Source organism: Piliocolobus tephrosceles, chromosome 6 (assembly GCF_002776525.5).
Source record: "Piliocolobus tephrosceles isolate RC106 chromosome 6, ASM277652v3, whole genome shotgun sequence".
Taxonomy (NCBI): Eukaryota; Metazoa; Chordata; class Mammalia; order Primates; family Cercopithecidae; genus Piliocolobus; species Piliocolobus tephrosceles.
In genome coordinates, this window is record NC_045439.1 from 40420404 (window position 1) to 40445502 (window position 25099).

The window sequence follows — 25099 nt, forward strand, 5'->3', positions numbered from 1 at the left end:
TAGGGTTATTGAAGGCAGACCCTGGACACATTTTGTTAGAGCATTATTTTCTCTATTTTGGGATTGCAAGCTTTCGTTGAGGGCCCCTATTGTTTCTTGTTTATTTATCATCTCTCAGGTGAAAAGGTCTCTTCTGATCTGGGGCTTGTTGATGGAGAGGGCAGAAATTTTCCGCCTGGATCCTCTCACTGTGCACGTAGGTTACTTTTAGAATCATCTCAGTTCCTGAATGGTAGCATTGGTGGAAGTGCACAATTTCTACCATTTTATAGTCTTCTGTTCTCATATTTTACTAAATATTCCAAGAAAAAGGTGTATAAGGTTACTAACTTTCCACCATTTTATCCAGAAATCTTTCCCTCACGATTTTAATAACACTTCTTTCATCTTGTGGCTGGTTTTTGAATAAGGAGCTACTATAGGCCTAAAACTCTTCTGAGTTTCTTCGTTCAATCTCAAGGCACTTGAAATTCACATGGGTGTTTTGCAACATAGGCATTTCTGACATGTGAGCTACATATACATTCCCAAAGACTGTTGTTTCTGTAGTTGCCTTAGGACTCCTTGAATTTATTCCAACAATAGTGCCATTGCTCAAAATGCCCAGACATCTCCTCTTGTGGAATTGTCTCCCAAGCTGGTTGGCAAATCATGTGGGAAAACCTGTCATAAAGTAATGCACAGTCTCAGCATTTTTTTTTTTTTTCGACTGAAGCCAGAATTGTATAGCTAGGCCACCTAAATTCAACTTTTATTCATCAAAATGCACTCCAAGTAACTTCTGTTTCTCAAAATCAAATCCATTTTCAAAGGATGAATATTTACCAGCCACAATTAAAGAAATTCTAAAGAAAATACCACAGGCTATGAAAGTAATTCCTAAAATGAAGCTCCATGAATTCTTTCAAATGGCAGTAGTATTTGACTAGTATAGCAACTCCAAGGAGACTTTGTTGGAGCCAATAATACTTGTTTAGATGTGTGAGTTCTGATAAGTTGGTTATAAAAAGGGTCTAATTTGGTCTCAGAAACAAGGTAGGTTGGTTTAAAAAAATCATGCCATTTGATATGGGATATGATATATGAGATAAATGGGTCCTACCTCTGCCAGTGAACATGGGCAAAGTGCTTAGAATCTCTAGGTTTCTGATTCTTCACATTTAAAATGAAAGGTTTAGATGAGATGATCTCCAAGGACTCTTTTAGCTTGAATACACTACAATTCATTCATTGAACATTTATTGAGCAAATACTGTAAATGTTAGACACTGCTTTGGGAAAACTAATACAAAATCCCTGCCCCAAAAGGTCTCAAAATCTAGCCAGGCATATGGATTATACACAATTTTTATATCATCAATATCATAATATGATCTACTCTTACATATTATACAATATAACATAATATTTGTTGCTGAATAAACTGACTACTTGTTCATCAAATATTTTTCTTTTTTTCCTGACAGGCATTGTAACTGATTTGCCACACCTAATTAATTAAAAAGGAGTCTGGGAAAAAAAGTTTAGCCTGCAAGTGTTGGAAAAACAAAATAAGGAACATTTGGCTATTACCTTCCCACTTTTTCTAAAAGTTCTGGAAGCTGGGAGTGTGGGAGAGGGAAGGGGATACATATGTGAAAGGAAGAAGGTAACATAGAAATACAGGAATAGATCAGTGAAGAACAGATAGTAGTAATTATTAGAGCAGTTAATTGCCTGACCTCAAGATGTATGCTTAAAAAAAATTATCTGAAAAAAAATGGGCTAGCCAGCACCTTTTTTAAAAAAAGTGGGGATAATGGCCAAAGGATCCTTGCTTTATTTTTCTAACACTTGCAAGATAGTAAAAATTCTTTTGAAAACTATTCAATCAAGAGTGAAATCTGAATTACTGGCAAGAACATTATCTGAAATGATGACTCTAAGACATGATTGCCTGCTGTCTTGTAGTTCAGAATTTGATATGAAGCTGCGTTGAGGTTTAAAATTCCATTTGTTAGGAGTTAGAACTATGTTAACCATATTACAGGTAAAATCTAAGTGAATACTTAAATTCATCTAAAAGCCAATGTCTTTGGCTATTTTCAGCTTAGTTATACGGAAGATAGCAGTAAATTGTTATTAAGTTGCAGTAGGTAGATAATGGCCTCCCCCAAGGTGTCCACATGCTAAGCCCAGAAACCTGTGAACATGTTACCTTACATAGCAACAGGGGCTTTGCAGATGTGATTACATTAAAGATCTTGAGAGGAGGGGGTTATCCTGTATTATCTGGTGAGCCCAATGTAGCCACAAGGGTCCTCACAAGACGGAGGCAGGAGTGTCAGAGTCAGAGCAGGAGGTGAGACAGCAGAAGCAGAGGGCAAAGTGATGTGGGGCCATGCACCAAGGAAAGCAACCAACTTCTAGAAGCTAGAAAAAGCAAGAAAAGGGATTTTCTCCTAGAGCCTTAGAAGCAGCACAGCCCTACCATCTGTTTTGGACTTCTGACCTGCAGAACTCTAAGATAATGCATCTGTGTTGTTTCAAGCCACTAAGTTTGTGGGAAACTAACATATATATAACACACTGTGGACTGTACATTCTCCTCTGTTTTATTCATAAACAATTTTTAGGCACTGCTATGTATGAGTCACGTACTATCTAGGTGCTGTAGAGGAAAAAGAAGGTTAAAAAAAGCTGTCTTCCATAGCTTTTGTGTTTTTGAAAGAAATTAATTTTTGAATCCTATTATGCTTATCATGTATTTATACTATGTGCCTTACAGTGTGTGTGTGTGTGTATATATGTATGTTTTACATATATACATCTGTATGTATGTATATAGCATACAGCTATTCCTTAGGGATATTTATACTAAGGGCTTTACAGATAATCATTCTTTAGCTCTCTCATAACAACTTAAGGTACTACTGTCTCCCCTTCACAAGGGAGAAAACTGAACTGAGGGGAGTTGAAACCTGCAAGAAGTTACCAATAAGGAGGAGGTCTCCATTTTGATGGTCTGGGGGCAGACCAAAGTTGGTTCTGTATGAAGTGACCAAAACTCTGATAAGAAACTGTATTCTTTCAGCCTTGAAGATTGAGAGGACAGAAATCAGGAATCTCACAGTGACTGTACAGTGAGAGTGGTATTCTGGAAAAAAGAGTGTTGGAGCCCTAGATTCTGTCTGTAAACTTCCACACCATGCATGCCTGGGACAGACTCCAAGTAGCTCAGCGAAGCCCAAAAGATGAGAAGTGAGATTTGAACTGTTGCCCAAGAGAGACTTTAGAGGTCGAACCAAATCAAATAAGTTGACTGCTAAAACAAAAACACTGACATTCTTTGGGGGAATATAAAATATAAACATGTCTCTACAACATAGAATTGACAAGGTCCATGAGTCAACCCAAAATTACTTGACATATGAAGGATCAAGAAAATGTGCCCCATCCTTAAGAGAAATAACAATAAACTAAGACCAGCCCTGAGGATTTAGGAACAGCCCTTGGAATTAGCATGCATGGATTTTAAAATTTTAGGCTATTATGTGTATGCAGAATGAAGAAAAATATGCTTGGAATAAATTAAGAGAAGAATCTCAGCAGACAAGTACTGTACAAAAAAATTATGGAAGTTCTAGAATTAAAAATAAAATATCTGAAATTAAAAATTTACTGAATGTATGTAACTGAAAAAATTAAGAATGACAGGGTAGAGAGTCAGTGAATGTGACTAAATAGCAACAGAGGTGATAAAATATGAAGAAAAGAGAGAGAAAAAAGTTTGAAAAAATAAACATAGTCTCAGACACTAAGAAGTCAACAAACCCTGTATCATCCATGTAATTGTAATTCTAAGAAGAGAAGATAGAGACTGAGACAGAAAAATCTATTTAAAGATAGAATGGCTCTCAAATTTATTGAAAGGTATAAATGTGGAGATTCAAGAGTCTCAGCAAAATCACACTTAAAAATCACAAAAAAAGCTATGCCTAGGTGCATCAAAGGCAAATTGCTGAAAACCAAAGATAAAGAGGAAATATGGAAAGCAGCCAGAGAAAAATGGCATATCCAAAGAGAAATGATTTGAGTCATCATTCACTTCTTGCCAGAAATGACAGAGGCTAGAAGATAGTGGAATAACACATTTTAAAAAACATTTTATTTTAAAATAATTGTAGACGTACAGAAAAGTTTCAAAAGTAGTACAGAGAGTTTTGCTGTATATCTTTCACACAGTTTCCTGTTATATTAACATCATACATAAGCATTGTTAATTATCAAAGCCAAAAATGCAACACTGGTACAGTACCATTCACTAAACTACACGATTTATTGGAATTTCACCAATTTTTCTGCTAATATCCTCTTTCTGTTGCAGGATCCAGTTAAGTATCCCACCTTACATTTAGTTATTATGTTTTGTCTCCTACAATTTCTATGAGGTCCCCAGTATCTCCCTTCCATCTTTCATTGCCTTAACCCTTTTGAAGAAGGGTGCTGGTTAGTTATTTTGTGGAATGTCTCTCAATTTGGATTAGTCTGATGCTTCCTAGTGATTAGAAGGAGACTGTGCATTTTTGGCAAGTATATCACAGAAGTGATACTGTATTCTTCTCAGTACATCATATCAAGAAGTTCATGATGTCAATGTATCTCATTCCTGGTGATGTTAAGTTAGATCACTCAGCTAAGGTAATGGTTCTTCACTGAAAAGTTAGTACTTTTCCTTTTGTAATTGAAAGTATCTTGTGGGAAGATACTTTTAGACTGTGCAAGTGTCCTGTTTCTCCTTCAACTTTCACTAACATTTGTCTGTAGATCTTGCCTGTGACCATTTTTACTAGGGTATTTTCCTAATGGTGATTTTCTGAAATAATGTCTTCAAGTGATTAAACAAATCTTTTTATCCAAAATATTATATCCCATAGAAACATTCTTTAAGAACAAAATTGTACAATTCAATAATAAAAAGAGAAATAACACAATTAAAAATGGGCAAAGGACATTTCTCCAAAGAAGATATACAAATGAAAAGATTCTGAACATCATGAGCCACTAGGAAAATTCAAATCAAAGCCGCGGTGAAATACCACTTCACACCAAGTAGGATGGCTATAATCAAAAAGACAGATAATAACAAATGCTGGCAAGAAGACAAAGAAATTGGAAGCCTCATCGATTGCTGATAGGAATGTAAAAGGGTGCAACTGCTTTGGAAAACAGTCTGGCATTTCCTCAAACCATTAGACGCAGAGTTACCGTATGGCCCAGCCATTCCACTTCTAGGTATATACCCAGTCAAAATGGAAACATATGTCCATATAAAAACTTTTAACACAAATGTTTATAGAAGCATTAGTCACAATAGCCAAAAAGTGAAAACAAACCAAATGTCCATTAACTGATGAATAAATAAGATATGGTATATTCATACAATGGAATATTATTTGGCCATTAAAAGAAATGTAGTTCTGATATATGCTACAACATGGATAAACCTTGACAACATTACGCTAAGTGAAAGAAGCCAGTCGCTAAAGACCATATATTATATAATTCAATTTCTATGAAATGTCCAGCTGGGTGCACTGGGTCACACCTGTAATCCTAGCACTTTGAGACGCCGAGGCAGGAGGATCACTTGAGCCCAGGAGTTTGAGACCAACCTAGGCAACATAGTGAGACCCTGTCTCTGCAAAAAATAAAATAATTAGCACAGTGTGGTGGCATGTGCCTGTGGTCCCAGCTACTCTCAGGAGGCTGAGGTGGGAGGATTGCTTCAGCCCAGAAGGTTGAGGCTGCAGTGAGCTGTGATCATGCCACTGCACTCCAGCCTGGGTGACAGAGTGAGATCCTGTCTCGAAAAAAAAAGAAAAAAGAAAAAAAGAAATGTCCGTAATAGGCAAATACATACAGACTGAAAGATTAGAAAGATTAGTGATTGCCTAGAGTTGAGGGATTAGGAGAGTGGGGAGTGACTGCTAATGGATATGGAGTTTGTTTGGAAGTTGATGTAAATGTTCTAAAATTCGTTGTGGCAATGGTTGCATAACTCTGTGAATACACTAATAACCATTTAATTATACGTCTTAAATGGTTGAATTGTATGGTATGTGAATTGTATTTAAATAAAACAACTTTGAGAAAAAAGAACAATGTTGAGGTAAAGACATTTTCTGAAGAAAAAAACCCTAGGAGAATTTATTGACAGAAAACTTGCACTACAAAATGCTATAGAAATTTCTTTAGACTGCTGGTCTATTATACCATATGGAAACTTGAATCTTTAGAAAGAAATGAAGAACATCAGAAATATAATTATTTAGGCAACTATAAAAGATTATTTTTATTTTTATTTCTTTAAGATACCAGTAACTGTTTAAAGAAAAATGATAAAATTGTCTTATAGGATTTATAACATTTCATTATAGACCCTTCCTAGCCAGTGTAATAAAGCAGGAGCAAGAAACTAAAGATATGAGGATTCTGTAGCTTGTTTACATGGAAAATGCATAATAATTAGAATTAATAATTAATTTAGTAAAGTCATTGTACAAAGCCACTATACAAAAATCAATTGCATTGTATACCAGCACCAAACAATTAGGAATTGAAGTTTAATTAACAACACCCTTAATAAAAGCATTGTGTCAATTTAATCCTCTGAGAAATAAACACTGATATAGATTTTGGAGGGTGAGAGATTTATTGGGGGCTAACAAGATAAAAGGGAGAGGAAGCAAAATTTAGCACAGAGAACCTCAGATTATGATGCATGACCAACTCATTTGGGGAATTGCTTTGAAGCAAAATTATGTTACAGAAGATCCATATTGGGCAGAAATGGCTAGACCCCATAATATGGTTTGGCTGTGTCCCCACCCAAATATCATCTTGAATCATAGTTCCCATAATCCCCACATGTGATGGGAGGGACCTGGTGGAAGGTAATTGAATCAAGGGGGCAGTTTCCCCTATGCTGCTCTCATGATAGTGAGTAAGTTCTCATGAGATCTGATGGTTTTATAAGGGGCTTCCCCCTTCTGCTCAGCACTTCTCCTTGGTGTTGCCATGTGTGTCAGTGCATTTTCATGCTCCGGTAAAGACATACCTGAGACTGGGTAATTTATACAGACAAAGAAGTTTAATGGACTCACAGTTCCATGTGGCTGGGGAGGCCTCACAAACATGGTGGAAGGCAGAAGGCGAAAGGCATGTCTTACATGGCAGCAGGCAAGAGAGAGAATGAGAACCAAGCAAAAGGGGTTTCCCCTTATAAAACTACCAGATCTTGTGAGACTTATTCACTACCATGAGAACAGTATGGGGGAAACTGCCCCCCTTATTCAATTATCTCCCACTGGATCCCTCCCACAACACGTGGGAATTATGGGAACTATAATTCAAGATAAGATTTGGGTGGGGACCCAGCCAAACCATATCGCCATGTGAAGGACATGTTTGCTTCCCCTTCTGCCATTATTGTAAGTTTCTTGAGGCCTCCCCAACCATGCTGAACTGTGAGTCAATTAAACTTTTTTCATAAATTACCCAGTCTCGGGTATGTCTTTATTAGCAGCATGAGAATGGACTAATTCACCACAGTACCTTAACTGTGTTCAGTCATCACCTGGGGCTGCCCAAGAATAGCTTGACTATATCTCTAAAGATGAGGCAAATACTGAAGGGGCTAACAGCTGCATGCTATCAGCTTGCAGACCTTATTGCAGCTCAACAGTAATGTTATTTTGTAAAGGGAAATTCAAGTGGTGCAGCTCCATGACTGCCACAAGCAATAAAACATATCATATAACTAGGGAATAAATGTAATGAAAGAGATGCCAGACCTGTATACATAAAACTACACAATAATATTAACAGAAATTAAAGAAGACCTAAATAAGCAGAGGGATATAGCATGTTCATGGCTTCGAAGGCACAGCATTGTAATGATGCCAACTTGAATCACTAATCTATTGATTCAAGACATCCCAGTAAGTACTATTTCTTTTGTGGACATTGACAAGTTGATTCTAAAGTTCTATAAAATTTTAAAGAATAACCACAACATTCCTGAAAAACAAAATCAAAGGTCTTATATTTCCCATAAGTAAGAAAGTATAGTGTTGACATAATCTTCTCAACAAATGATCAATAGAATAGTACGTCTATTCTATTGTTCACCTAATTTATACCAAATTGCTGTTGAAAATAATAGGGAAAAAAATCTCTCAATAAAAGATACTGGTCAAATTGGATACCCATGTAGAAAAAATGAACTTTTACCCCTGATACCAAATATAAAAATTGCAGATGGATTGTAGTTGTAAATATGAAACTTAAAATAACAATGCTTCTAGAAGATAATATAGAATAGTATCTTTTTAACCTTGGAGTAGGCAAATATTTCTTAAAGGTACTAACTAGGAAAAGAAGGATTGATAAATTGGAACACATAAATGTTTAGAATTCTGTTCATTACAGGACACCTCTAAGTGAGTGAAAAAGCAATTTATGGAATAAGAAAAGATATTTGTAATACATATAACCAATCAAATTCTCATACCCAATAACTAGAAAGAATTCCTGCAAATCAATAAGATAAGGCAGGCAATCCAGCTGAAAAACAGGCAGAAGACTCGAATAGGTACTTTACAACAGAGCATCTCCCAATGTTCATTAAGAATAAAAAAGCGCTTTAATTAATCATATTTTCATATTATCTGTATTCTGATGCTTTGACATCTTAGAGCTTTGCTGACCTTAGAGCTTTCCTTCCAATATTAGTTAATTCCTAGAGATAGATTAAACAATTTGAGAATGTGTTTCATATGTAAACCAACCAATCCAGAGCCCATATTCCAACCTCCTCCTTTGTGGGTCTCTAACATTTGGAGCCACTATTCTCCTACCCTAATCACCTCAGGGCCGGGTATCAGACAATTAGGAACAGCCCCTACACCCCAGAGAGTACAAATATTATTCAAATTAGCCAATTCTAAACCTTTTCACCTTGCCTCTCCTGTTCCTTCCTGTGAAAACCACAACAAAGGCACTTGCCCAGGTTTTGCCCTTGCTTTCCTGACTGCCTTGTTGCTTTCCTGTGTGGCCCCCCATATGGTGTGCTATGCCTCCTGTTTTTAGGGAGCTGTGAGTATTAAAACTGTATCTGTGTGTCTTTTTATACCTGATTAAAAGAAATGCAAGTTGCTCTTAAAACAGTGCTTCACCTCATTGGAAATGCAAATACAAATCCCAGTGAGATGCTACAACTTACCTACCAGAATAGCTAGAATGAAAAAGACTAAAAATACCAAGTATTTATAAGAATGTGGAACAATGAGAACTTTCCCATACTGCATATCCTGCTGGTGGGTGTGCAAATTGGCACAACTCTTTTAGAAAGTAGTTTGAGAGCATCTACTAAAGTTGAATATTACATACCCTATGACTTGCCATTTCTACTTCTAGATATATGCTCAACAGAAATGCTCAACATTCTAGATATATGCTCAACATACAATATGTGTACCAAAATACATGTATAAGAATGATCATAGTAACATTACTTGTGATAACTCCAAATTAGATACAACTCTAATGTCCATCAAGAGTTGAATGAGTAAGTATATCACAGTATATTCATACAATAAAGTACTGTGGGGCAATGAAAATGATCTACAACTATGCACAGTGAATCTCAACAAATATACTGTTGAACAAAAGAAGACAGGCAGTGAAGAGTATATAATGTATGATTCCATTTATATGGGACTCAAAATCAGGGAAACTAGTCTATGGTGACAGAAGTTGAGATAATAGCTTACCTTTGGGGATGGGGGGAGGCTGGAGGGATTATGACTAGGAGAAACATGAAAGGGAACCTACTTGTGTCAGTGGTGGTTACATAGGTGGATTCACTTTGTGAAAATCCACAGAGCTGTACATTTAGGACTTGTGCACTTTCTGTATGAATGCTGTAATTCAACAAAAATGTTGAAAAAATCAATGAGAATTTTTGCGTACAGAATAATTGTTGCAAGGATGTAAACTGTATTGTTATAAATACTTGCATTCTTTTATGATGAAAGCTGGTCCTAGTAGGGGATCACATTGCTGGAATACATGTGAAATGAGCTTGCAATCTGAATTTTATGAGGCTCCTTATGTCAAATGCTGTCCTGGCTGTCGGTCGTGAAACTGTTTTGGTTATTACTGAAACCAAAACTTGGTTAGAATTGTGTTTTACTCTGTGCCCTTGGCCAGGTGCTACTTACTGACATTAGTTAATCTTGCTGAGTCTCTATTCTCTTATCAGTGGGATGTGACTAATAATAGTAATTGTCTCACAGAGTTGTGAAGAATCAATAAAGTAGAGTATGTGAATGGCTCAGTGCAGAGCCTGGCGCCTGAGTAAATGCTCAGGAGTTATTCGCTGTTACTGTTTTTGTTGTGCTTGCGTTCTGACATGTTTTCAAGATTTATAATTTAGTTGTGTTTCTGTGATGTGTAAACAGGAAGTAGGGGAAGGATATTATAAAGAGGAGTTTGGGCACAGCTTCACCAACCCCACCACAACCCCAGGTTCATCCATGGAACCTGAGATCTTTGATGAGGGCCCATCCTGGGTCAGACTAGGTTTGGTGATCGTGCATCAGGGATGATTCTTTGAATACAGGGCTCTTAGGCTTGCAAAGAGAGTAAGACATGGTATTTCTACTGCAGAGTTTGATCTAAGCCTGCTGAGAAGCGGTCAACACCATAGCCAGGGAGCTCAAGGCCATATGTGAAATGTAAGTTCAAATTTACATGGGCCAAGAACTGAAGCTCCTGTGTTTACCTGCTTGTCTGAAAAATACGACATTTTCTTTTTTTTTTTTTTTTCTGAGACAGGGTCTTGCTCTGTCACCCAGGCTGGAGTGCAGCAGTGCAGTCATGGCTCACTGCAGCCTCAACCTCCCAGGCTCAATCCATCTTCCCACCTCAACTTCCTCAACAGCTGGGACCACAGTCTCATGCCACCACACCTGGCTAATTTGTGTACCTTTTGTAGAGACGGGGTTTCATCATGTTGCCCAGGCTGGTCTTGAACTCCTGGGCTCAAGTGATCCACCAGTCTCAGCCTCCCAAAGTGCTGGGATTACAGGCATAATGAAAAATTAGACTCCTAAGAAGATCATTGTAAATTTGGAGAAGATGTCCTAGACCTGAGGTCATAGCTATACTAAAGTATAGTGGGGCAATACTCACTATTTGTAAAGCACAGAAAAAGCTCATATGAAAGTACTTAGAAAGGGTAAAAATTATCCAAAGAGACAAATGGGCTTTTGAGTTACCCAGGAGACTCTGAGCATTGCCCTTCTCGCCTTTAGCTTGTCACTCCAAATGCTTCCAGTGACTGGGCTCTGAGGCTGACCTCACTTTTCAGTGTTCCACCCCAAGGATTCTCCATCAGCCAACTTCATAGGCCAGGAGTTATTACAGGCTGCTTCACGAGATGTGCAAAGGTCAGCTGTGAGTTTGTTTCACTTAGGGAAGGTTAGTGGAACCTCAGACATGAAATCTCTAAGTAACACATGAAATTCCTCACTCACTTTATGCAGCCATGGTCTGAGATGAGAAATCAGAAGAGGAAGCCAGATTACTACAGAGTTAGGCTGGGATCCCACCAAGCAGGCCATGACTGGCTCCCATTCCCTCTGCATATCTTACATGTTAACCAGAGACAACTGTTAAAGTTCAAGGAGGAATCAGCTCAACAAAGCCTGATCATGAAAAGTTATACCCAAATCTGGGATCATTGTTCTGACTCTTCATACCAGCACCAAATAATTTGTTTACATTAGAAAGAAGAGCGTCTTTCCAATACACTTTTGGTGATAAACTACAAGCAAACATGGAAACCTATACAAAAAAAAAAAAAAAATAATGTGGCTTTTAATTTTTTTCCTAATTGATAAAAATCCTCATTAACTAGGCATCCAGAAAAAGGAAGGCATGAAAATCTCTTGTTCCATGTTACCTCTTTCTTACTACATTTTGATTTATTCAGGCTGATTATGCATGTAATTAGACAAAAACCAAAAACAAGGATATCTTGCACTTTTTTGGAAGATTATTGAGGAAGACAGATATTTGAAGTGAGAGTTTTGCTTCAATCTCTGCCCTGCCACATACTAGCTGTGTGACTGTGGGCAGGCCACTGTGCCTCTGTTCTTCATCTGTCAAGTGAAGATAAGAATGCCAACAGACAGACGACAAACACAAGTCTTTAAGGTGCATCCTAGGCCAGCTCTCTTTCTTGTAAACAATGCTTCCAACAATTCCCTGCTCCCTAGGTGAGCTCAGCCATATTCCCACCTTCCATGTATGCCCTGCAGGTGCACCTGCCTACCTGACAGCTCTACTTAGTTGTCACAAAGAGAACTTAACACATCCAAAATCAGACTTGTGGTTTTCCCCCAAATTGGTCTTCTTTTAGTCTTTCTTAACTGAGAGGCTTCTTTTATCAAGTCATGAAACTAGAAACCTGAGAGTCAATTTTGATTCCTCCCATTCTCTCTCCTTGCCTCCTCTCCCACTTCCAGTTCATTTACAGTCCTAGCTTGTAAATGCTGACTCCCAAAACCTCTTGAATCCACCTACTTCTACCCAGGTCCACCGCCACCACTCTGTTTTACTTTACCATGATACATTCCCATCCAACAGGTCTCATCTTCAATTACTCAAGATCCTCTGGAGTCTCTCTCCTCTGCCTTGGAACCAGTGTGATCTTTTTAATATGTTCATCTTATAGTGTCATTTACCTGCCTGTGCCTTTTGGTGGCTTCCCATTGCTCTCAGGATAAAGACCAAAACCTTTAACATGATCTTCAAGGACAGCATGGTTTGGCTTTTCCCTCTAAGTTCGGCCTCATCTCACCTCACGCTCTTATCTACTGAGCTTCACTCATAGGAGTTTTCTTTCAGATTTTTTGTTTTTTTTTCAAACTTTTATTTTGAGGTAATTTCACACTTACAAAAATGTTGCAAAAATAGTACAAGGAATTATTGTATATCTTTAACACACATTCCTCATATGCTAAATTTTACCACATTTGTTTAGTCTATTTTTTTCTGAACTTCTTGGGAGTATTAAAATAAAGAAATTAATATAAGTATAGTATCATTTTCTAATAAACAAACCTTCTTTACAATTTGAGTAATTATCCCATTAATGTATTTTATAACAAAAGAAAAAATGTTCTGCCCCAGAATCACAGATTCTACTTAGTTGCCATGTCTCTTTCAACTCCTTAATCTGAAATAGCTCCTCAGTCTTTTTTGTCTTTTATGACCTTGACACTTTTGAAGAGACTTGGCCAATTATTTTGTAACATGTCTCTTATTTTAGGTTTGTGTGATGGTGCCTCATGATTAGAGATAAGTTATAAATTCTTGGCAGGACCATCACAGAAAGGATTCTATGTTCTTCTTAGTGCATCAAATCCGGAAGCACGTGATATCAATTTATCCCATTACTGTTGATGTTAACTTTGAGCACTTAATTAAAGTGCTATCTGTCAGATCTCCACAGTAAAGTGACCATTTTTCCCTTTGTGATAAAAAACATCTTGTGGAGAGATACTCTGAGACTACAAAATAAACTTTCATCTTTTAATATTACAATCCATTGATGATTCTTGTCTGAAATAATATTTACTATGGTGGTTGCCAAACGAAGACTCTTTCAAATTTAAAATGCCATGTTCTCCCCAACCCCAGGGCCATTGCACATATTATGTCTTCTGCCTAAAATCCTCCTCCTTCTCAACTGAGTAATGATTATTTCTTTAGATCCCAGACCAAATGTCATTTTCCAAGATGTCTTCTTTGGCTCTTTCACCATACTAAGTAAGTCTCTCATTTATATATTGTTGGGCATCATGTAGTATTTTGTAGGACTTGGAGTTGTAGGTTTTATACTTATTTCTGTGATTATTTAAAGTCTGTCTCCTCCACTAGGCTATAAATACCATGAGGGCTGGTTTTTATGCACTATTATGATTCCAATGCCTAGCACAGTTCCTTGTATACATAGGCTGCTCATTAAATTTAAAGAACTCATAGAGTTATCGTGATGATTAAACAAAATAAGATACATAACATTCCTAATGTATAGTAGAATCTTAACAAATATTGGTGCTCTCCCCATCCTCCAGCCCTCACAATAGGTAAGGCTTTCTATAACAGGCAAAATGTCTTATACCAAACAAAAATTTGTCATTGGAGGTGACCTTCTGTGCCCTAAAGGTTGATCTTCACTTGAACTTTACTAACACTTCAATGTAAGGACATTTATAAAGAACAAGTCAGACTAAAATACAAGGTTACATTTCCTTTCTTATCTTCAATATATGTTGAAATGGGCTTCGCTTGCCAATTTAAGAAATTAAACCTCTCCTACTATCTTTCAAAGTGACCCTCGGTTATTTATGAGAGCTCTGCAGACAATTGATTTACATGTGAAGAACTTGTCTCTCAGGGTTTTCTAATCTGGTCTCTTTGCCCTGCTGCCATAGAGCTCCTGTGGCTTGTCTTATGGGAGAGCCATTCTGCTCTCTTCGCACAGTTGTCCTTCACAGGCAACCTCCACTGATGTCCCCTCTCTGGCCGTGGGGGAGGGACAGTACTGCTCTCTTATCTAAACATCTCAAAACAAGTGTTGGGGACTTCTGATTCAGGATGCAAAAACTGCTCATTCATGAACTCCCCCTATTCCCTGAGACACTGTTGAAATTTCAGGACTCAGAGAAACATGAATAGAAATAGGCTTATAACAGAAAAGAGTTTGGAAGGAAAGATCACTGGTGAATACATGATTTCAAGAAATTCCCAGGCCAGGCACAGTGGCTCATGCCTGTAATCCCAGCAGGTTGGGAGGCCAAGGTGGGAGGATTGCTGGAGCCAAGGAGTTCAAGACCAGCCTGGGCAACATAGCAAGATCCCTTCTCTAAAAAAAAAAAATTTAAAAATTACCCAGGCACAATGTTGCACACCTGTAATCCCAACTACTTTGGGAGGCTGAAGCAGGAGGATTGCTTGAGCCCATGAGTTCGAGGCTGCAGTGAGCCATGATTGTGCTACTGTACTCTAGCCTGAGGATGGTCTCAAAAAAAAAGAATTCCCAGAAGAGGGCAAATTAAAATGTGTTGATTATTATGCAATGCAGAGGAAGCCATAGGGCAGGTAGGGCTAGGAGAGGAGATGGGAGCTGATCTTACCTGTGAAACTTAAGAAGCTCTGGGCTCTAGGTCACAGCTATAAGAAGCAGTATTAAGAGAGAACAGAAAACAGGAGAATTTATTGAAGATAAGAGGATCTGAAGTCAGCCCCACACTCCTTCTCTCCTTGATGTCCAGTTACAGAACAATTAGGAGCTTAGATTCACTCCAAGACTGAAAAACAAATAAAAGCCAAAACTAAACCAAACCAAACAAAAAAAGTGGTCATTCCTCTAAAGAAAGAGAACAATCTTGGAATTCCAGTGGTGCAGTCAGTTAGCACGTGGTGCTTATACAGAAAGAGAACAATCTTCAGAGACTGAGACTTCTAGGTGGGTATTACTTCCTCCAGAATAAAACATTTTTTTCTTCTGGAATTTGGCCAGATTGTTTCTCACTCATCATCCTGAAGCAAAGCCTGCCATTGGCTATTTACCATTCAGATACACAAAGGTTACAATAAGCCTTACCAGGGCAGAGGACTGTTAGGGAAAATAATTATAGAGTTTCTATAAAGCAGGAGAAGGAAACCAAACCAGCTACCTAAAATAATCAGCCTTGTCCCTCATTCTTGAATATACATGAACAACATATAAGGAGGAAGACTAATATGTAAAGAATGACCAAATAAATAAAACTGACCCTGGAGGAAGCAGAGCTATTTAGGGAAACAGAAGATAACTTTAAAAAAATCTAATTATATTCTTAAAGAGAAGTGAGAATATGTTGTCAAGACAGGAGTACAACAATATAAAAAAGGAATAGTTAAAGATTAACCCTTGAAATTAAAAAATTCCGTTAAAATTTTTAAAAATCAACAGCAAGATTTGGTAATAAAGTGAAAGCAGTCTTCCAAGCTATAGAACTAGAAGATAAATAGAAAACATGAGAAAAAAATAAGCAAAAGATCAATCCAGGGTTCAACATATGACTAATAGTAGTTTCAGAATTTAGACAATGTGATATAGGGTAGATTTTTTGTAATTGTGAGGAAAATTTCCAAGAGTTGAGAAAGGCACAAGTTTTCAGTTTGATGGGGCTCATCAAATGCTTCGCCATATGAAAGGGAAATTGATCCATGTGTAAGAATAATTTCATCAAACTCAGAAAGGGGAAAATAAAAAGAAGGCTCCAAAAGTTTCAGAGTGAGACAAACTAACACATCAGGTAGCCTACATTGTAACCAAAAATCTGGCATCAGCAACTCTGGATGCTAAAAGTTATGGAGCAATGTCATAAAGTTCAAAGGGAAAATTATTTTGACTTGGATTTAATTTGACCTAGAATTCTGTATCCCGCCAAACTGTTACTCAAGTGGCGGGGGAGGGGGGCCGTAAATACAGTTTTAGACATTCAGGAACTCAGAATATTTGCCTGACAAAAGATGAGAGTGATCCTATCAAAAACAGGGGAAAGAAAGCCACGATTAAGGACAGAGTGGTTTCTAACCTGACAGTGTGCTGAGGAAAGTTCCAGCATGGTAGCTGTGCATCAGGCCTGGTGACCAGTTAGTTTACAAGGGGAGAAGAATTGGAGAGCTGTTGGAGGTTGTCTGGGTGAAACGAGGGTTCCTTCCAAGACTATCATTGAAAGGCAGGGAGAAATTGAGGATACTCTAATAGCTTATTAATCTTCATTCAACAAGAAAAACAACAGGTAATTTGAAATCTTAGGAAAAACCAAACAGAACAAAGTCATGGGTCACACAGAAAATTCACTACTTTGTGATATGACTGGGGAATGGGTTGAGTGTAAGGACAGGGAATTTATTTGATCTTGACTCTACCAACATTTTTCTCCAAATGTCCCTGGGGTTAAAACATTTTACTTGTAGAGAAAGAAGAGTAATTATATGATACCAATTGGCTCTGTGATAAACAATATTTACATAGTAATTGCCATGTAAAAGGTGTTTATTGGCTTGTTAGTGTTGAGACTCAATCTATAAACAAAGTGTGGAAGATTTAAGTAAGCTTATGGAATTGTATTTAAATGTTATTGTCCTCAATCATGTAAAAGAAAATATACAACAGAAGTATGGATACGGAAAGAAGAGAAATGAGAACAGTTAAGTTAGGGACAGTCAGATCCTCAACTTATAGTGGTAGGTGCTAGTTAAGAAATACTGCCAAAAGTTGATGGAACCAAAACTAGGTGTTTATATATGTTATTTAAAATTACACTGGCAGCTGGTAGATAATGTGAATATTGAGTGCTACTATTCATTCCTGATAGAAAATAGAAGACGGTAAAAGAAAGATTGTTGTCATTTCTCCAGCTCATCACTAAGCAGTAAATAGTCATGTTTATTGCTAAGAATATTGACTGGGGTATATTTGAAAATTAATGAGTACAGACATACAGTGCTTTTCAATTACTAAACGTTTTCTTTAAAGGGGACAGGCTCTCTAGGGCACTGACTTAACGTTTTTAGTGCTTGAGGCCCAAGCAGAGTGAAGGGTGTGAATATTCCATGTTTCCAGCCTCCCTAATTGTCTATGATAATGATAAAACTGCTGGAGAAATGTCCCATTAAAAACCAAAGAGGGCCAATTTCCAGATGTACCATTGAACACAAATGCACTTATTCTGCTGGTCCATTTGACAGCAGCCTCCTCAAGCCCAACTCAAGTGGCACTTGCCAGAGAGATGAGGTTGGAGCCAGTAGTCCCATCCACAGGACCAGCAAGGCTGCAGCAGCACTGTCTGGGCCTCTGTGGCCAAGGCAACTCTCTCTGCCAAGCTATCTCCTGAGATTCAGATGCAAGAGGATATTTGCTTCAGGGAACATGTCTTGTACAAGGCAGGTAACAGCTTCAGACTCATGTCAGTGCTCTGTTTGCTGCCCTACGAGACAGTGGAACTAAATGAGTGGCAAAGGCAGTCCTTCTCTGGCAGGCTTTCTTCTGAACTGATCTGGAGACAGGAACCTCTTGTTATGAAGAAAGATAGTTTCCCTATTCAGGGAAAATTACTGCCCTCTCCTGCTGACGTTGAGAAACCTGCTAAGTCTGATACTTTAAGTAGGATGCCCTTTAAATAAGAATTCTTGTCAGCCATCTAAGCTCACTTTTCACTTTATAGTAGAAATTGGGCCCAGCTTGGTGGTTCCTGCTTGTAATCCCAGCACTTTGGGAGGCTAAGGCAAGAGTATCACCTGAGCTCAGTTCAAGCCTTCAGTGTTCTATAATTGCTCCACTGCACTCCAGGATGGGTGACAAAGTGAGACCCTGTCTCTCTCTCTGTATAACTATCTATATCTATATCTATATCTATCTGTATATAGATATAGATACAGAGTGGAAATTGGGTCAAATGCCTATAGTTATATTCTTAACATGGAGAGAATGAGATTCTGTAAAATAGGATTTTAAAACAAATTATTTACTATGACGCAAGAAATATACAGAAGTATGCTCAGGTAACTGACAGCTGAGTTCTTACCTCCGAATTGTTCAGGATAGATAGGCTACGCTTTGAAAAGTCTGCCTTGACCACAGCCTCATGCTAAGGGATTGCTGTGCACTGGCTTCTCATGATGGAAGTAACGGTCAAGTTACACAATAGAGCCTCACTTCTATAGCTTAAACCACTCAGACCTGTAGAAGGTGTCTGATGTATAGATTAGCAAATCCATAGGCTGATGAATGGCAGCCTGTGATAGCACACAGCAGGGAAACTCTGCCAAATAGGAACATCATGAAACTTCCTCAGAAATCTGAATTGGAATTAGAGGAAGACAGTTGATGAGTTTGTAGGAGTAACAGAAGTGGGACAGCACAGTCTGAGAAGGTAATACACAGTTAAAACATGAGAGAGTTCAGGAGACATCCTTACCATGAGCATATACATTTCAAGGTAGAGCAAAGTCACTAGAGTAGAGGCTGGCGTGGATTGTGGAGATGGGGTAGCAGAAGCAAAGACAGAGACGAACTGAGTCAATGTTAATGGTGGAGTTCAGAGAGCAGATTAATAACATTCTGCAACTGAGAGAATGTCTGAGGTGCTCTGGTGCTTCCCTTGAGGCCTGGCATGCAGCTGTTTCTCGGCTTCATGGCATCCCCTTGCTTCCATGCATAACTTTATGAGAGACTCCCACAGTGTGAATGAACCAGCAAGGGTCTCTGTTCTTTGCAGCCCAAAGAACCTGGCTAAACACAACAACCCATCTATGCTGCCTTTCTAGTTGGACATGTTCTTTTGAGACTACTTTCCTGGGGAGGTGAGAAAGTAACTGAGGCATTGAAAAAACTAGTCTGAAGCAAAGAAAATCAGCATTGCCCACTAAAGCCTAAGAGCAGCACACCAAGGCAAGTTCTTTTCTGGTATCCAGGAAAAGACAACTGAGGAGCAAGTGCTGAGTGCTTGGGGATTATGTCAGAAACTCCATTTCCAATGTCTTCACTGCCAAGGAATCCCCATTACCCCCACCCCACCCCACCCGACCCTCAACCAACCACTTTGGTTTTTCTCCAAGGACACTAAGTTTTGAAAAGATTTAATCTAGCAAACCGGCTATGTTTATTTAGGTAATACATCATTTTCTCATTGGAATAGATACGAATCTTACCCATAAGCTCAGGATGAATAGATAATACTTTTTACTCTCTAAAGCTACCTAATTTTGTTCTGAGTCCCCATTTCACTGAAGCAGGAGGAAATTTAACTCAGTCAATCTCGAGGTGCTATGTCCCAAGTGAGGTAGGGTGCAGGGGATGGTACTGGTCACTGGCCATCTCTGTCCCCATGAGCGGTTAATTCTGAGATCTCCATGGTTCCTACAGGCTCATTCTCCACACCTCCCACACCACAGCTGGGCGTTGAAAGCTTCACTGTGACTGGAAACTCAGTGCTAGGGTCCCTTTCCCTGAGTGTGGCTTGTAGCCATCCCCTGGAAGGTATGGCCCTTGCCTAGGGGCACTGTCTTGGAAAAGGGCAGTGGTCCAAGATTTTTCTCTTCCTCTTTTGGGCCAGTTTGGAAATCTTTGCTTTTTAGTTGCAGAGAGCCCTCCCCTATGAAATTAATCTGGATGATAGGAAGTTGAACAGGAAACCCAGTGCCTGTGGAAAATTTATTATATAACTGTAACTTGAGCGCTTAGCCATACACACACAAATGTGCATGCATGTGTGTGCTCAAGTGAATTAAATTAGTCACTAAAATCATGTTTTCTCTCTCAGAATTAAATAATAATTACGTTGATTGAATGCACACAGCGTATGAAGTGACATGGTAAGTATCAATAAGCTAGTGGGATTTCTGGAGTTTCTTTTGGTTGAGTCCCAAAGCAAAGAGGAGCCATGTGGATTAGAGACTCTCATAAAATAAATTCCGTGAAGCAAGTCAATGAACTGTTAGCTCAGTCTCATTAACTTTAGGGAGACCCCAGATGAGGCCTTATTTCTGAAATATCTGGTTGCAGGAAAAGTAAAAACCTGCAAATGTCTCCTTAATGTCTCTTGTTGCCACTAAATTGCTGCCCACTTAATTCTAACCCTGAGCCTCTGCAGAAGGAACTGAATGACACTGGGCTTGGGGATACAGTTTATTTCTGGGCTCCAGAGTTTCTCATGTAAGTACCCTCCTGCCTGTCTTCCAGAGTGAAAGAGTCCTCTCTGTTTCTCTCTGTTGTCTGTACTGACAGCCTTGAAATTATAGACCTCTCCCCAGTGATTGGAAAGTGCTGACTCATCAGTTCCAGGGTTTTCTAAAATGTGTGTTCAGTGGCCTGTGCGGGGAGAGAGGGAAAGAGAGCAGAAACAACTTTCCTGTGACCAGGGCTTTAAGTTTAGTGTATTCAGGACTTCAGTGCACATTATTTATCTAACCTCACACAACACTGTGCAGAGTGGTGGTGGTGTCCTTTCACATATGTGAAAAATGGGGTTCAGAGAGGCAGAGGGGCTTGCTCCGGGTCATACAGCAGAGCCAGAACTGGACCAGCTCTTCTGTTTCCCACCTCCATGCTCTTTGCCTGATACCCAGTCCTTCTCAGTGGAACTAGGTAGTGGCCATACAAGGAGCTCTTAATATGAGCACGCTTCTGGCCCAGTGGAAATAGCAAGAAAATATTAGATACATTTCTTGCCCTCGAGTCACATAGAGCTTAGTTGTTTTTTTGTTTTTGTTTTTGTTTTTTTAACTTTTATTTTAGGTTCAGTACATGTGCCGATTTGTTTTACAGGTAAGTTGCCTATCACAGAGGTTTGGTGTAAAGATTATTTCATCACTCAAGTAATAAGCATAGTACCTGATACGCAGTTTTCAATCTTCTCACTTCTTATACCCTCCACCCTCAAGTAGGCCCCAGTATCTGTTGTTCCCTTCTTTGTATCAATGTATACTCAGTGTAGCTCCCACTTGTAAGTGAGAAAATGTGGTACTTGGTTTTCTGTTCCTGCATTAATTCACTTAGGATAATGGCCTCTGGCTCCATCCATGTCCTTGCTGCAAAGGACATGATCTAATTTTTTAAGGCTACATAGTATTTCATGGTCTTTATGTACCATATTTTCTTCATCCAGTCTACCACTGATGGACATTTAGGTTGATTCAATATCTTTGCTGTTGTGAATAGTACTGTGATGAACACATGCATGCGTGTGTCTTTATGGTAGAACAATTTATATTCCTTTGGGTATATACCCAGTAATAGAACTGCTGGGTCAAATGGTAATTCTGTTTTAAGTTCTTTCAGAAATCTCCACACTGCTTTCCACAATGGCTGAACTAATTTACATTTCTACCAGCAGTGTGTAAGTGTTCCTTTTCTCCACAACCATACCAGCATCTGTTATTGTTTGACTTTCTAATAACAGTCATTGTGACTGGTGTGAGATGGTATCTCATTGTGGTTTTGATTTGCATTTTTCTGATGATTAGTGATGTTGAGCATTTTTTCATATGCCTGGTGGCCATGTATATGTCTTCTTTTCAAAAGTGTTCATGTCCTTTGCCCACTTTTTAATGGGGTTGTTTGTTTTTTCATGTAAATTTGTGTAAGTTCTTTATATATTCTGGATATTAGACCTTTGTTGGATATATGGTTTGAAAATATTTTCTCCCATTCTGTAGGTTGTCTGTTTACTCTATTGATAGTTTATTTTGCTGTGCAGAAACTCTCTAGTTTAATTAGGTCCCGTTTGTTGATTTTTATTTTTGTTGCAATTGTTTTAGGTATCATTGTTATGAAATCTTTGTCAGGACCTATGTCCAGAATGGTATTTTCTAGGTTATCTTGCAGGGTTCTTATCGTTTTACATTTTACATTTAAGTCTTTAAACCACCTTGAGTTTTTTTGTGTATGGTATAAGGAAGGGGTCCAGTTTCAGTCTTCTGTATATGGCTAGCTGGTTATCCCAGCACCATTTATTGAAAAGGGAGTCCTTTCCTCATTTCTTGTTTGTGTCCAGTTTGTCGAAGATCTAATAATTACAGGTGTGCAACTTTATATCTGGGCTTTCTATTCTGTTTCATTTGTCTATGTGTTTGTTTTCATACCAGTACCATGTTGTTTTGGTTTCTGTAGGCCTGTAGTATAATTTGAAGTAGGGTGGCATGAAGCCTCCAGCTTTGTTATAGCCTTGGCTATTTGGGATTTTCTTTTGGATTCCATGTGATTTTTAAAATAGTTTTTTTCTAATTATGTGAGGAATGTCAATGGTAGTTTGATAGGAATAGCACCAAGTCTATAAATTGCTTTGAGCAGTATGGCCATTTCGATGATACTGATTCTTCTTATCCATGAGCATGGAATGTTTTTCTATTTGTTTGTATCATTTCCATTTATTTTTGCTCAATGAAGGGTTTTTTTTTATTCCTTCTCATTTGCAGACATATATATATATGCAAACACAAACATATAAAGAAATGTGTTACTTTTTTCAGGATGTTTCTTTTTTTAATTTTACTTTAAGTTTCAGGATACATGTGCAGAATGTACAGGTTTGTTACATAGGTATATGTGTGCCCTGGTGGTTTACTGAACCTATTGACCCATCCTCTAAGTTCCCTTCCCTTGCCCCCTACCCCCAACAGGCCCTGGTATGTGTTGTTCCCCTACCTGTGTCCGTGTGTTCTGATTGTTCAACTCCCACTTATGAGTTAGAACATGCGGTGTTTGGTTTTCTATTCCTGTGTTAGTTTGCTGAGGATAATGGCTTCCAGCTTTATCCATGTCCCTGCAAAGGACGTGATCTCATTCCTTTTTATGGCTATATAGTATTCCATGGTATATATGTACCACATTTTCTTTGTCCAGTCTATCATTGATGAGCATTTGGATTGGTTCCACATCTTTGCTATTATAAATAGTGCTGCAATAAACATATGTGTGCATATGTCTTTATAGTAGAATGATTTATATTCCTTTGGGTATATAATCAGTAATGGGATTGCTGGGTTAAGTGGTATTTCTGGTTCCAGATCCTTGAGGAATTGTCATACTGTCTTCCACAATGTTTGAACTAATTTACATTCCCACCAACAGTGTAAAAGCATTCCCATTTCTCCACAGCCTCACCAGCATCTATTGTTTCTTGACTTTTTAATAATCACCATTCTGACTGACGTGAGATGATACTTCATTGTGGTTTTGATTTGCATTTCTCCAATGATCAGTGATGTTGAGGTTTTTTTTGTATGTTTGTTGGCCACATAAATGTCTTCTTTTTAGAAGTGTCTGTTCATATCCTTTGCTCACTTTTTGATGGGGTTGTTTTTTTCTTGTGCATTTGTTTAGGTTCCTTTTAAATTCTGTATATTAGACCTTTCTCAGATGGATAGATTGCAAACATTTTCTCCCATTCTGTAAGTTGACTGTTCACTCTGATGATAGTTTCTTTTGCTGTGCAGAAGCACTTTAGTTTAATTAGATCCTATTTGTCAATTTTGGCTTCTGTTGCAATTGCTTTTGACATTTTCATCATGAAGTCTTTGCCTATGCCTATGTCTTGAATGGTATTGTCTAGGTTTTCTTCTAGGGTTTTTATGGTTTTAGGTTTTACGTTTAAGTCTTTAATGTATCTTGAGTTAATTTTTGTATAAGGTGTAAGGAAGGGGTACAGTTTCAGCTTTCTGCATATAGCTAACCAGTTTTCCCAGCACCATCTATTGAGTAGGAGATCCTTTCCCCATTGCTTGTTTTTGTCAGGTTTGTCAAAGATCAGATGGATGTAGATGTGTGGTGTTATTTCTGAGGTCTCTGATCTATTCTACTGGTCTATATGTCTGTTTTGGAACCAGTACCATGCTGTTTTGGTTACTGTAGCCTTGTAGTATAGTTTGAAGTCAGGCAGTGTGACGCCTCCAACTTTGTTCTTTTTGCTTAGGATTGTCTTGGATATATGGGGTTTTCTTTGATTCCATATGAAATTTAAAAGTTTTTTTCTAATTCTGTGAAGAATGTCAATGGTAGTTTGATGGGAATAGCATTGAATCTATAAATTACTTTGGGCAGTATGGCCATTTTCATGATATTGATTTTTCCTATCCATGAGGATAAGATATTTTTCCATTTGTCTGTATCTTCTCTTATTTCCTTGAGCAGTGGCTGGTATTTCTCCTTGAAAAGGTCCTTCATGTCCCTTGTTAGCTGTATTCCTAGGTATATATTTTTTTGTAGCAATTGTGAATGAGAGTTCATTCATGATTTGGCTCTCTGCTCATCTTTGTTTTGGTGTATAAAAATGCTTGAGATTTTTGCACATTGATTTTGTATCCTGAGACTTCACTGAAGTTGCTTATCAGTTTAAGGAGTTTTTGGACTCAGATGATGGAGTTTTCTTTTTTTTTGTTGTTTCTTTTTTTTTTTTTATTATACTTTAAGTTCTAGGGTACATGTGCATAA